We start from the raw sequence: 15350 nt of genomic DNA on the forward strand, positions 1-15350 counted from the left end.
TTATCTTTAGACAGACTTACACGTTCTTTGAGATGGAAGTTAAAAGTTTGAAGAAAGGAATTTTTCTTTGATTCAACTCCACTTAACTTTTAAGAAACTGCTCTTTCCTGGCAATAAAGACTTTTGTCTATATGATGCCAAAAGAACCAACAATGGATTCAGAAAGGTCAATAAAAAATAGTCAAAGTCATAATTTAGTAGGTACAAAGAGAACAAGTTAACTGCTCACTTTTAGACCGGTTATAGTGCTTGAGAGAAATAAATTGTAGAATTCTGGGTTGAGAAAAGAGAGATGAAATTGACAACAAAGCCAACATAGAGATTTTTGCAAGTCACTCTTGGTCCAAATAAGGGAAGCTGAAAGTAAAATGACCACCCAGCACCTTAGGACTGTATTACTTTCTTTTTTTCTTTTAATTTTAATTTAATTTTTTTTAAAATTTATTTATTTTTTTGCTGCACTCGTGGCTTGCGAGATATTAGTTCCCCAACCAAGCTGTGAAAGCACAGAGTCCTAACCACTGGACCACCAGGGAATTTCCAGGACTGCATTACTTTCTATCTCTCAGGAATGGGAGAGTGGCAGTGAGGGTGATGAGTTTGGAAGAGGCACTCTGAATGCTCCGCCATGTTCGACTATGATCCAACTATAATGGGAGTTAGAAGGGAGAGTTTGGAAATACCCTCTAGTGGGGCCGAGTCCAGATGTGTTTCTCTGTACCCCCTGAGTTATGGTGTGCAGCAGGAGGGCGCTGCACTGGCCTCATGTTGACATGGTCAGAGCCAAGAAGTGCCCCCTACCCTACTGCACGATTTCCAATGCAGCAGGAGTCCTTCTAGGGGGCTGATCCTATAGTTGGCAATGGAGGTCCTTTGAGAGTCCCGAGCACATTGACTTATCCTGACTTCCTGCACTGAGGGACTTTAAGGAAACGCTGTGTCATCTCATTTGACATTTCCTATTTGAACTGCGAGGATGCCACCTCCAATAAACTTACCTTGGCAAAACGCTTGAAAAACATGTACCATGATTGCATTAGTAATGCCTTCTAGAATCCATAAGTCACAGACACCTGAAATGAAGACACAACGAAATTTGTAACAAAATGTCACTGAGATCACCTCAAATGACTGCCCCTAAAAATCCAACATGATTGTAAAGCCCTTTCCCTGAAAGAAGGATACTGAAAATCAGCATCATCTCTGTCCACATCTAATTTGATTTCCTGGCTTGGTTAGAGATTAATGGCAATAGGGCCAGAGACACATGAGGCCCTTAAATTATATAGAAACACTCAAGCACACACACACATACACCTCTTTCCATATACATGTGTGTATATATATATGTGTATGTATGTATATACATATATATTATAATATATACATATATAATATATAAATATATATAATATAATAATATACATATTAATATAATATTATACAATATCAATATAACATATTATATGCATATATACATATATAATATAATAAAATCTCTTTATATTTCTATTTTATGATTAGCTGACTATTTTGTAAAGGCAAGCTATTTGTCAGAAGGCAGACCAGGCACAAATTTAGTGCAGCCTGTCATAACTGGAGGGAGGGAAGAAGTAGGGGTTCTGTATTCATCTGTAGCATCATCTAAACATGACTCCAAGGAGATCTGTTATTTCAGTCTAAAGTGAAGTTAATTTGAGGAAAAAGGAATCACCCTATTTACTCGTTACGATATTGTGTAGCAGGAACAATCTGTTGGAAAAATGAAACTTTCTCTTCAAGCCTAGTTATTGCCGTATTAGGTAAACCCACCCATAAAAATGTGGCAGTGGCTTTTACCCAAAGTACCATCAGTGGTGTTTCCACAAAAGAAATAACTGCAAAAATGACCCATTATACATACTGTATTATTCCAATGCTATGACATTCTAAAAAAGGCAAAACTGTGGAGACAGTAAAAAAAACATCAGTGGTTGCCTGGGGTTAAGGGGAAGGGACTGATGAATAGGTGGAGCACAGAGGATTTTTAGGGCAGTGAAACTACTCTGTGTGATACTATAATGATGGATACATGTCATTATACATTTGTCCGAACCCGTAGAATGTACACCACCAAGAGTGAACTCTGATATAAATTATGGACTCTGGGTGATTATGATATGTCAACATAGGTTCATTAATTGTAACAAACGTACCACTCTGGTGGGGGAAGCTGTCTGGGGGCGTGGGGGTCAGGGGGTAAATGGGAAGCCTCTGTACCTTCTGCTCCATTTTGCTGTAAACCTAAAACTGCTCTAAAAAAATAGTCTTTTTTTAAGGCCCCATTGGGGGAAAAAAAAAAAAAAAGCCCCAATTTGCTTTATGGGTAAATCAAATCCAACCATACATTTCATCTTTCACTTCTTGTACATTCGCCAGAAAACAATGAAATGGTAAGCTTTTCTATAGATTGTGTGCAGAGAAGAAAGCACAAAGTAATAGGGGAAAAACACACACAAAAATAAATGTGAGTCCTAATCTCAGATCTATCACTAATTAGCTGTGTGACCTTAAGCATCCTATCTCCAAACAATTATTAAGAATTTTATGTACCAAGAACTCTGTTAGATGAAAGGACATACAAGCCAGAGAGAGAAAAGGGCAAATAAATCATTCTGATTAACAGAGACAAATCTCTGATAGAAGCAAGTGACTTATTCTTCCTGGATGGAGGGGACAACGTGTGGAAAGATATAGAAGTTCTGCAACAGAAGATACTAGCAGGGGGATAGAAGGAGGTTAAGTTATGATGAGCCAACATCTCAATTCCTCAGACCTCAATTACAACATCTTTAAAGTAATTGATTTGTATCAGATGCCCTTCTTCCATGAACCCTATGATACCCTTGGTTGATCTCATCTGGGGCTACTACGTCTGACCAGTTTCCATGTACTTTCAGAGCCAGATTCTTGTATTGGGTCCTCTTGACTTAGCACTTCATCCTGATGAAAAGCCTTGTTTTCTGCAAATAGAAAGGTCTTGTTGATGTCTGAGTTTCAAGGACAGAGTCCTAGCTGGACATTTCAGTCAGATGAGTGCAATTGTTTTAATTATCTCATTAACATGAAGTGACACATTTAGGGGAAAATAAAATTAAAATGAGGAGAAGTAAAGCAGTGTAATGAAACCTATGGCAGATAGCCATTCAAGGCATCAACATCAGAAATCAAACTTTCTTAGCTGTTAAACTCTTAGCTCTGTAACTTTTAAAAGCAGATATTTTGGGGGGTTATTTTCTTTCCCACAAATCATGAAACAAATGTCAAGTGGAATTACAAACGGTGTCCCCTCTCTCGGTACTGGAAGTAACGGTGGGCTGCGTGAGGGTGAAGAATATTACTGTTCCTTGACAACATTATGCTCAGAAAATATCAAAAAGCAAAGAGAGTTTAAAATGGGTATTTACACATAATATCCATGCATATTTACATTTAATATCATATTGGATTTAATTTTATTACTTTCTGGAAGGCAATTGGGAGAAAAATAAGCACAGTGGAATGCTATCTCTTTGGCATGCAGGATCAATGTAATAATCACATGACTGATATAAACTCATAAGAAAATGCTTCTGACATTTCATCGGAGCTTCTTAATTTAGTATTTACAATGTCTGTGTGAAATGATATAGTAGTTTATTGTTTAATTATGGAGATGGCAGAATGTAGCAGATTCCTGACTTTCCCCCCTTAATTACTATTAGCCTGCTTTCAAACTGTTGAATGTGGTATATAAGTTGGTCTACTGTTAGGTTTTCTATTGCTTGGATTTCATGTAATTTCTAATCCTCCCTGAAAATGCTTTAAAAAAAAAACCTTTTCCTCTCTAATATGTGGACTTTTATTATGAGCAATAATGTAACACAGGGGTATGATTATGGTGAGATAATCACAATGCAAAATAGAAATGATGCTTTGGAGTACAATAACCTGCCCAAAATGATTATTCATCTTGCTGCTGTCCCTTAGATTTATTGCTCCTTCCTGTAAGGTGATCAGCTCTTTTGGAAATGAGGGCTGGATTTTTTTTTTTTTTATTACACTCGATGTGCATAATTTTTAAATGTCATTATTTCCACCAGCAAATGTGTAATAAAGGGTAAGTCAGAATGAGGGAATAAACAAATGTCTTGGCCCTCTCCCCAACTAATATAGAATTCATGAGCATGGGCTATAACCCAGAGTAATATTTGTAGAAAGGAGACTGAGTTTGTGTTCCTAGAGTAATTTGGATTTGAGGATCTGAGTTAACTGATCCCTAGGGTTGATGAGGTTGACCAGATGTCTCCTTTCTCCTCCATTGTCCCTTAGGCAATTTTAACAATTCTTATTATGCCTTTGGATTTAACACCGGTTAGATGTCTGTTAACATTCCTGCTCTGCTGTAGAACAGCCACCCCCCAACACACCATTTTCCTCCAAATAAGCTGTTTCCCCATTCCTGGGACACAGGACCCCACAGTGAAGCCAATGTGAAATATGTCTGTCCCCCAGCAGCAACTTCCATAAGGCTCATAAGGCTCATAAAAACAACTTCTGGCCATCTCCCCAGAAGTTGTTTTTCTGATTTTAAAGGCAGATTTATCTTATGGGAAATTGCTCCATTTAAACAAAAGGAAACAAAAGTTATAAAATCCCACTCTCTCCAGAACTGATAGTGAGTGATTAACATTCCCCACAACTTCACAGAGGCTGCCACAAGGAACTCAGCAAGGGAGAATTGATTGAGTCACTTATTCAAGAATAAAAATGAACAGGGTGCCAGGCCTGTTGACAGGGAGAGATATGAGTCCAGCCTTATCTTCATGTTATTGCCCTTGCCAGTTGCTATCACACTATTAAGATAAAGCAGGTGACTCAGGTTTATAAGCCACTGACTGGAAGTTGGATAGTGAATTCAGGATTTTTTCACTCTGCAAGTGTTGGCCAGGGCCCAGACAAAGGTGAATTGGTAAATGAAAAATCCACTCTCTAGGAAACAGACATAAGGCACAAATCACAGCACTTACATAGCCAGACAGATCTTTTACTATAAAGTAGTGGGTAGCCATCAAGTGATGGGAACAGATGAAGAGGGAAGCTCTGAGAGCTTGATGGTTTCTATAGGCTCAATTAGGTAAGGGTTCAACTTGATCATCCTGGCTCAACCCCTGGGAGCCATCTTCCCATCAATAAATGAGGTCTACTAAGTTCTAGTCCCTGTTGTATGTGTGGCCTATTCACTATACTCTGTTGTAATTTTTAAAACCAACAAAGTAGAGATAAAAAAGTATTTAATGCAACTATTGGAGACATAAGATATGGATCAAAGTACCGTTGATCTCATTAATCATCGATTCCATATTTGCCAATTGGCCTGATCACTAAAATGTATTTGTAACCCCAAAATCAATGCAGCACTTTTGCAATCATTTGTGGACATGTATAGAGCAGCAAAAAAACTTGAATCATCAGATGCATGTGCTCCCAGCTGAGGTTGAACAAGTCCCATGCCATAAACAAGTGTCCTTCTCCCAGTCTGTTTTGTGCCACATTTTTATGCTTTTCATTTAAAATGTGTCTAAAATGGCCTTCAAGCATAGTGCTGAAGTGCTATCTAGGGTTCCTAAGGGCAAGAAGGCTGTAATATGTCTATGCATGTGTTAGATAAACATCATTTAAGAATGAGTTATAGTGTTCTTGGCCATGAGTGCAATGTTAATGAATCAACGGTATACAGTAAGTCCCCTACATTCGAACCTTCAAGTTGTGTAGTTTCAAAGATGCAAACATGTGTTCACATGTCCATTCACTTAAGTTAGTTCATGTGTCTGGCGTACATTGTCATGTGCGTGCATCCTCTACAAGTGGTTGTGCTTTTGTGTACTTTACAGTACTGTATAGAGTACAGTAGTACAGTATCTTTATTTCAAGCCCAGGATGTCCAGAAGCAAGCATAAAAGCAGCAGCAATGTAGCTAGTTTTACTGTACTTTTCAAGGTACTGTACATAAGATTAAAAATGTTTTCTTTATTTTTTGTGTCTGTTTGTTTTTTATGTATTATTTGTGTGTAAAGTATTATAAACCTATTACAGTACAGTACTATATAGCTGACTGTGTTCGTTGGGTACCTAGGCTAATTTTGTTGGACTTACAAACAAATTGGACTTATGAAGGCGCTCTCGGAATAGAACTCGTTCATATGCAGGGGACTTACTGTATATTATAGGAGGTGTCTTTAAACTTTAAACACATAGCACAAGGTTATGTATTGATTGATTGATGGAAATGTTCTGACAAGAGTCTCCCGGGAACCTAACTTTGTATTTCCCTTAGGAACTGTGGCTCGGTGTTTGCTAATTCAGTGTTTGCAGTGACTTTTATAGAACGTAACTACCACAAATAAGCATCAACTGTATTTTGAAAAGTAAAAAGTACTAGGTAGATTCCAAGCATTTTTTTCATTATCTGTAAGTTCTAGAGAGCAAATTCAGAACCTATTACTCAGAGGAAATGGGAGGATTCGAAGGCCACCTGTCCTAGAAATGACTCTGCCATTAAATAGTGTTGATCTTTAGAAAGTCTCTCAATCTTTCTGGGCTCAGCTTGGTATATAAAATAAAGGGGTTACATAAAGGTTGCTTCCAAGTGTCAGGTTCTGCAGAAAGGCTTAATAAATGTTTGTTGAATGAATGAATGGGATTCTATAGTAATCCTAACATGGGAAATTATTCTGTGTTGGTAGTGTCATAACGCAGCCAAGTCACACTCTCTTTCGGCAGAAAGAGGCTGTTATCTACCCAATGCCCTCCAAGAGAATGAGAGAAAAAATACTGCTTCTTCTTCTCCAAACTTCTCTTTTAAATTGGAAGAATCCTGGATGGACCAATATCAATTCATATCCATCAAATAGTTTCTCAGATCTCTGGCAGCTATATCTGCTAAAAGAATGAGAGGTTTGGAGATGGTAGGATGAAATCATAACTTTGGGAGTATGGGTTTACAAAAATGTGGAGGAGAGAAAGTTATGCTTACATAGAATGCCAAAATAATAGCTAACATTTATTGGTCGCTCACTCTGTGCCAGGCACTCTTGCAGGTTTTAACTCACTGAATACTCCCAACAATACTATATGGGAGAAACTGTTACCCAGCCAAAACTTGGGTCTTGAGTCTGCTTGCCTGTGTGCAGTAAAGCCAATCTACTGACACCAGGTTGTGGTGAAGGAAAGTGCAGCACTTACTGTAAGGCGCCAGACAAGGAGTCCAGGACAACTAGTGCTCAAAAAGCCCAAGCTCCCGGATGGATTTCAGGAAAGCATTTTAAAGGCAAGGTGAGGGAGTAGAGTCCCAGGGTATGTGATCAGTGCACAATTCTCTGCTTGGTTGATGGTGAGGTAACAAGGTGGAGTCACAGGGGTTAACATAATCAGTCCTAAGGCTCCAGTATATCTTGGGGCTCATGATCACCAAGTAGTTAATTTCTTCCACTTGGTGAGGATTTTAGCATCTGCAAAACAACTCAGGAAATGTGCATCAGATACCGTTATCTAGGAACTTCAGAGAGGAGCTAAAGCAGAGGATATGGGGGAGGGGTCTGTCCCAGGAAAGCCCCCTAGGCTCCTGCTGGGTCACAAAACTATTGTTAACGCTATTTTATTTATTTATTTTTCTTAAGCCCTTGACTTTAATTACCTGTTAATAAAGGATAATTTTTAGGTATTTTAGAAAATTATTATCATATCACCAATTACCATATTGGTGTGCTTTGGGCTTAGTTCTGGGCCCTGTCTTACTCCCACCCCACACTGTTTCTTTTTTTTTTTTTTTTTTAACATTTTTGGAGTATAGTTGATTTACAATGTGTTAGTTTCAGGTGTACAGCAAAGTGACTCAGCTGTATATCTCCATTCTTTTTCAGATTCTTTTCTCATATAGGTTATTACAGAATGTTGAGTAGTTCCCTGTGCTGTACAGTAGGTCCTTGTTAGTTATCTATTTTATATATAGTAGTGTGTACAGGTACATCCCAGTCTCCTAATTTATCACTTCCCCCCACATTTCCCCTTTGGTAACCATAAGTGTGATGTTGAGATCTGTGAGTCTGCTTCTGTTTTGTAAATAAGTCATTTGTGTTATTTTTTATTAGATTCCACATATAAGTGATATCATATATTTGTCTTTCTCTGTCTGACTTACATCACTTAGTATGATAATCTCTAGGTCCATCCATGTTACTGCAAATGGTATTATTTCATTCTTTTTTATGGCTGAGTAATATTCCATTGTATATATGTACCACATCTTCTTTAACCATTCCTCCAACAGTGGACATTTAGTTTGCTTCCATGTCTTGGCTATTGTAAATAAGTGCTGCAATGAGCATTGGGGTGCATGTATCTTTTCAAATTATAGTTTTCCCTGGATATATGCCCAGGAGTGGTGTTGTTGGATTATACGGCAGTTCTTCTATATTTCATTTTTTAAGGAACCTCCATACTGCTCTCCATAGTGGCTGTACCAATTTACATTCCCACAAACAGTGTAGGAGGGTTCCCTTTTCTCCACACCCTCTCCAGCATTTTTTTTTTTTTTTGGTGGACTTTTTTTTTTTCTTTTTTTTTTAAATGTTGAGTTTCTTTAGGAGTTTTTGTTTAAATTCCTCTACTTTTTTTAAAAAATTTATTTATTTATTATTTATGGCTGTGTTGGGTCTTTGTTTATGTGCGAGGGCTTTCTCTAGTTGGGGCAAGTGGGGGCCACTCTTCATCGCGGTGCGCGGGCCTCTCATTATTGCGGCCTCTCTTGTTGCGGAGCACAGGCTCCAGACGCTCAGGCTCAGTAATTGTGACTCACGGGCCTAGCTGCTCCGCGGCATATGGGATCTTCCCAGACCAGGGCTCGAACCCGTGTCCCCTGCATTGGCAGGCAGACTCTCAACCACTGCGCCACCAGGGAAGCCCCTTTGGTAGACTTTTTAATGATGGTCATTCTGACTGGTGTGAGGTGATACCTCATTGTTGTTTTGATTTGCATTTCTTTAATAATTAGTGATGTTGGGTATCTTTTCATGTGCTTTTTGGCCATCTACATGTCTTCTTTGGAGAAATGTCTATTTAGATCTTCTGCCCATTTTTTGATTGGGTTGCTTGTTTTTTTCATATTGAGCTGCATGAGCTATTTGTATATTTTGGAGATTAATCCCTTGTTGGTCGCTTTGTTTGCAAATATTTTCTCCCATTCTGTGGGTTGACTTTTCGTTTTGTTTATGGTTTCTGTTAATGCTATTTTACAGTGAGGCAGGTGAAGCAGAAAGAGGTTAAGTAACTTTCTGCTGAAGGTTACACAGACATTAAGTGGCTACACTGGGTTTTGAACCTCAGTCTTCTGATCGCAGATTCTTGAGGAAGCTTAATGCTTTGCTGGGACTAAGTAACCATGAGCCAGACTGTAGTAGCATCACCAAAAAGGACACATATCTAATTAACATTAATATTCCAATTCTATAGCAGGCCGTTCTTTCCTAACTGGTACTCAATTTTTGTGTTGGAACCAGAAAGCATGAGGTGCAGAAAGGACCCTGGTCATTACTCTTTACTTCCATTCCCTGACTCCTTCTGTAAATCAAAGCAATCTTGAACTCTGACCAACTTACTGTCTTAATATTTCTTGATTCTGACCAGCCCTCTCAACCCTCCCACCTTCATTTAACCCCCCACCATCTCATGCTTGGGTTTCTGCCACAGCCCATGCTGGCTTCCAGGCTTGCATCTTTCCAACCCATTATCTGTCATCCAGCTTGAGGAATCTTTTCAAAATGTAAATTTGGTACTTACAACCTTTTGATGACTCTCCAGTGTCCCTAGGCATAAGCCCATTTCAAGATGCAGGACAATCTGGGCCTGTCTTTCCACCCACCCTCTTCACCTACAGCTTTGGTTCAATGTCCCATGTTTTTCCTGGAAAGAGACTCCTTTGCACCTCAGGGCCTTTGCATTTGCTGGACCCTTGGCCTCCTGGCTCAATAGGAAATTTGCCTCATGAGATCCCATTTGCTTTTGCATATCAAGTGAGCTGTTGCATCACCCAGGGAGCCACCTGCACGTATGATTCAGTTCAATGACCCTACCGTATAAACGCAAAGCCCCCCAACCGATCCCCATCAATTTAATAATTACTATTATTATGCTGATGATTTAACCCATTTTCACCCTTCACTTGGTAGTTGAAGAAAAATGAAGAACAGAAACAAGAAGCAACTCCTCTAAGAATTTGAAGAAACTCACAATGAAATAGATAACAAATATATTTATGAGAGATAGTAAAACTGAATCAAAAAAGAGGAGATCAAATATCCTTGCCATGAGAGCTAAGATGACTTTTGTCATTGAATCTTAAATTTACTCTAAGCTTCCTGACATCAGGTATAATAAGAAATAAAGTGTATTATACAAGTCTCTCTATGTAGGAGAAGAAAGAAAATTGAGTCATTATTAGAAAAAACAAAACAAAGCAAAAAACACATTTTCTCAGCCCTAAATTCTAAAAGGCATTTCTCACATTAGACCTGGAGGGTACTCGGAGCGGCAAAGTGAAAAGCAGAGTGCTTCCCAGGCTGACTGCATGTTGTAAGCCCTGTGGAGGTTTCCAGAAGTGCCCATTCCTAGGCCTTGCCCCCACTATTGACAGTCTCCGGGACTGAGGCCCGGGGGTCCCCATAAAATCACCGCAGCCTAGTGCATTCTCTGATTTAGATCACTCTTACAGCAGATTTCAAATGAATGTATTTTGGTTTTGAGACTTACCATACCAACCTTTTAGCGTAACTCAGTGAAGGATTAAGCGCCTGAAACGTGGAGTGATTCTTGAAAGACGCCAAGGTTATGGCCATGGATTGGGAAAAGAATTGAGCATTTTCAAGTTGACATAAAGATTGGTAATAGGGCAAAGGAGTGGACTCCTGGCAGGATGTGTGTTTGTGTATCTGGTTTCGAAGTAGGTGGTTGGAGCCCTCTGTATGGCCATAAGCAACCTTGGTCTAAACAGTACGACAATTTGATGAAATGCCTTCTTTCACTCACACGGGCAACGTAGCCTGTGGAATCCCTGTGAATTATAGCACAGTTGTCTCTATTCGCCGGAATTCAAAACCCATCTGCAGAGAGCATCCAGAGAAGCCCCTTCTTATTCTCCAGAGGGCAGCAAATGTGGTAATCTCTGCTGTAAACACACATCAGAAAAGAGCTCCATATTTTGCTAAAAGTAAAAGCGCAGTTTGCAAGTTGTTACAGAGTAATCATTTAATTTACTCTGAGTTATTCCTACTAATACTGTATTCTGATTCTGCAAAGAGGCTAATCTTAGCAGTGGGGAATTATGTCATGCTGGCAGTATTTCGACGGCATCAAGCCTCTTTCCCTTAAGCAGAGTTGGCTCTCACTCCACTTTCCCTGGCCACGACTTAACCTAAAGCCACTGCAACAGGAAGTTCCCCTTGGAAACAGCACGCCAGCCCCAGTGGCTTCTGGATCTGGGAGGAGGCTTACCTGAGCCTAGGTATTAAGAAGCGGGAGGAGTCAAGACTAACCAGATATGGTGAAGGGGGAAGACATCTTGGACAAAGAATGATGAGGAGGATAAAATAGAGCTTAAATATAAGGATTTATAATGTGTCAGACACTGTACTAAGTGCTTTACATAATTTTATCTCATCGAATGCTTAACACATCTCTATGGGATAGGGTCTATTCTACCCAATTTACTGATCAGGAAGTTGACATGCAGAGAAGTTCAGGGAACTAACTGCCCTATGTCAGCCAAGGAGTGAAATTGATGAGCTTGGCCCAGAATCCAGGGAGGTTGACCGCAGGGTGATGTACTTAACCCCACAGCAGAGAAGGTGGAGTGCCCATCTGATAAGACTCTGATAAAACTGGACTCAGCAAGCCTTTCTGGGTTGTACTCTTATCTCTGCATTTCCACTGACTATTTATCCAGTGCTTTGTGTTGTTTTTTTTTTTTTTTTAACTTTGTGACTTGGAATGAGAATGAGCAGTATGTACTAGGCAGCAGCACTAGGAAGAAAATCCCATGGGCAACACACAGGTCCCTTCTTCATGGCCTTTGCTTCATTTTTACCATCTCTTCTGCTTCAGTGACAACTGACATGGATCATAGCCGAGCTTGTGCACAGATTTCTACAATCCATACCAGAAATTTGCTCCCTATCACTTTCTAAATCAGAAAGGCCTTTCAGCACCTTTAATCTTTCACCTTTGTTCCAGTACACGTGAGCCACAGAAAGTCACTGCACGTACTTTATAGCTCTGTAATGCATTGCATTTTTCCAGTCACCTAAAAGCTTGGGTCTGCGTCTACACGGTCAAAACAATTTTTGTTTCAGTACAGTCAATTAGTAAATCTGGCTACCTTAATCAATTCACATCACATTCAGCTAATTTGGTCAATCGATGCATAATGGCTTGTAAAAATGACCCAAATTAGTGCTGCATCATGTTTTCAGCATATAAACCTAGTCCTGATGCCATTATATATGTTGATTGCAGAAAACCCTGGGGGATAGTCTCAAATCCCAATAGGCCTAGAAATCTGTGAATAATGTGCTATACTCAGATATTTTCCTGGAATTTGACAAATTAAGACAATCATTCTGGGCGCAGAGACTTTTGAGAGAAACTCCGCACCACTGAAATCACTAGTGGATGATCATTTACCTCCAGGGAATGAGGGGAGAAAGAGCTAATTTAGGGACACGAGGAGGCAGATGGCAGGAGAAAGGGTTCTGGTTCTGCTACTTTTGTTGTTAATAATAAAATAAGACGTCACAAGTAGCCCCATTGCCAAGTCTAAGTGGGTGACAATATTTCTTCAAGTTTATCAAAAAAATAAAACAAAATAAAATAAACAAAATAATTTTTTTAAAAGTCTTTGAACTGCCCTTTTGTTACTTTTTCCCCCCTTAAAGTTTTCCATGATTGGTTTTCAGTTTAATTAGATAGCCACTGAATAAAAATGTAAGGAAGGTGGGAGATTTTCCCTAATCCTGTAGGTATAGTATTAATAGAAGTGACAAATTAAAAATTTCCCCCATTTGGCCTTTCATCCACTTGCTGTGTTATTATTTGCCTGCCTTCTATGTATCATGAGTGAGGGCAATTCTTACTATGGAAATATGGTCATAATATCCACAAGAATAGCAGTAACAGCCGCTAAAGTTCATTGACCTTGTACTATGTGAGGCTGCTATTATGAATTAACTCATTTAATGCTCATGGCAACCTTTTATAAGGTACTTTAGTGGGTACTAATATTAATCCCATTTTACACATGAGGCAACATTGCATATGGTAGAAGCACAGTAATAATGTCCTATAACTTCGTAGAACAAAGCACATCATGTTTTACTGGATCAGCTGGGAAGGTAGAGAAGTTTCAAAACTTCAAATCTTGAAGCTCTGAAAAGCAAGGTTTTCCCCATAATGAAATAGGCTCAGGAAAACACCTTACCTGATCATGTATAACTCAGGCTGGGTTTAGAGAGCATCCTTGTAGGGCCAGAATCCTTGAGCTTCCCTTTCTTCACTGCATCCTTCCTTTCAGTCCTTAGCCCAAGCTCTCTGTTTGAACTTCTTATCCACTCTGTATTGAAGAAGTGCAAAAGGCACAAGGCACACACAGCACCATCCTAAGCCCCAAAGGGGACAGGAGGGTGGATCCAAGTGTATGGGTGTCCCTGACCCAGCACAATTTTCTTCATTCGCTTCATTCATTTGTTTGAAGTTTCTAGCCGTGGCATCGATTTTATGTGATTTTTTCTTTTCTCTAAAAATATCAAGTTGTCTGCTAACATGATTCAAGCCTGGGACAGTGCAGTTACATGTGGTTTCACCTGCCACTGGAGATATGCTTTCACCTAGAAAGAGAAGAACATTTTGGTCCTTGCTCCCAACTTGAACCACAATAAAAAGCTAATGTAGACTTTTTCTCACCTTGAACCTCTTTTCCTTAAGCTGATCGTCTTGCGTGCCTGCACCCAATTGTGAAGCACGTTAGTTGCTTTATTGACTTACTGCATATTCCTGGGTTGGAGCTGCAGAATCACACCTTCGCCTAACAGCTCGGGAATTGCATCTGGGCTGTCATTCACACGAAAGGAAAGGGTTATTGTCAAGTCAAGCCTCACATATTCATGTTAGGATGAATTTGTATTAGTGATAAGTATAGAGTAAATGAAATAAGACTGATCTGGGGTAGTAAATCTGCCCGATTTAAGTGAGTTTCATATGCAGTTAACAGCATGTAAATTTCCTAAATGTGATTAACAACTTCATGCATGTAAGACCCATCAGCTACTGACAAAGCTTTCATAAGGGAATGAAAAAAATAAGATCACAAATAAACAGATTTTCTCGAATTCTCCCTCTAGGGTTTTGTCTTTTTGCTATAGATTTTTATTCTTTCTACTTTTTTCCCCCTTATTTTAGAACTTGATATTTAATGCTGTTAAGGATTCCTATATTATTGAGTTGAAGCAGAATAATTCTTCAGCTGGCTAGCTCTGATAGCAGACGGCAGTATATTTTCTATTTGGTTTACTTCATTGACAGCTTATTAAAATGTGCTGTCTCTTGTATATTAATTTTGGAGTCCTCAAATCCTGAAAAATCAATCCTTCATCACATGTTTACAATAGAATTGTTGAGTATTTTTCTCCATCAACATCACTGATATACTGATGCCATATCAAGTGTTACGGGGCTCAGGGGATTTGGGGTTTTTTGATTTTTTGTTTTTTGTTTTTTAGCATTCCCCAAACCCTAGCATGGGACTCTGAAATAAGCATGAGTTTATTAGAATCCCTCTAAGTCCAAACTCTAGGTCTCTGGCATTTAAGAAGCTACTGCTAAGTGGCTGTTATAACTGAACGAAGAATTGATCAGAGGAATACAAGTGCCAGGGACACCCAGTAAAAGTGTGTAGCTTTCCTGTACAGCCCCCCAAAAGAGCCTCATTTTATGCCTAAAAGGAGGTAAACAAATTTGCTTTCATAGAAAAATTGGTAGAGTTAGATCTATAGGACTTCACATCTCTGGACCTTAATAATAAATAATAAAACCTAGGAACAAATGCATATACCTTTGAAGGGAAAGGGTAGAGTGTAGATTTTGGAGGTCTCTTTAAGGATGGTTAGAGAAGGTAGCTATGTTTCAACCTCACTGACATTTTTAGCTGCTGCTGTTCGGCTAATATTCCGTAAGTGAGTGGTCTCAGAATGACCTCTTGGAGCCTCACTATGCCCAGGGAGTTTACA

General features: G+C 39.2%; 1 long non-coding RNA gene across 1 annotated transcript in view; it reads right to left on the reverse strand.

Annotated features, from left to right (window-relative positions):
* Positions 1-423: 423 nt before the first annotated feature.
* LOC309655064 overlaps positions 424-15350 on the reverse strand; it is a 195034-nt gene continuing 180107 nt past the window's right edge. Inside the window, exon 2 of the long non-coding RNA XR_014260596.1 lies at positions 424-8850. This is a non-coding gene — a long non-coding RNA (uncharacterized lncRNA). The remainder of the gene's footprint in view (positions 8851-15350) is intronic.

This window comes from Balaenoptera physalus (genome assembly GCF_965194825.1).
Source record: "Balaenoptera physalus genome assembly, chromosome: 2".
Classification (NCBI taxonomy): domain Eukaryota; kingdom Metazoa; phylum Chordata; class Mammalia; order Artiodactyla; family Balaenopteridae; genus Balaenoptera; species Balaenoptera physalus.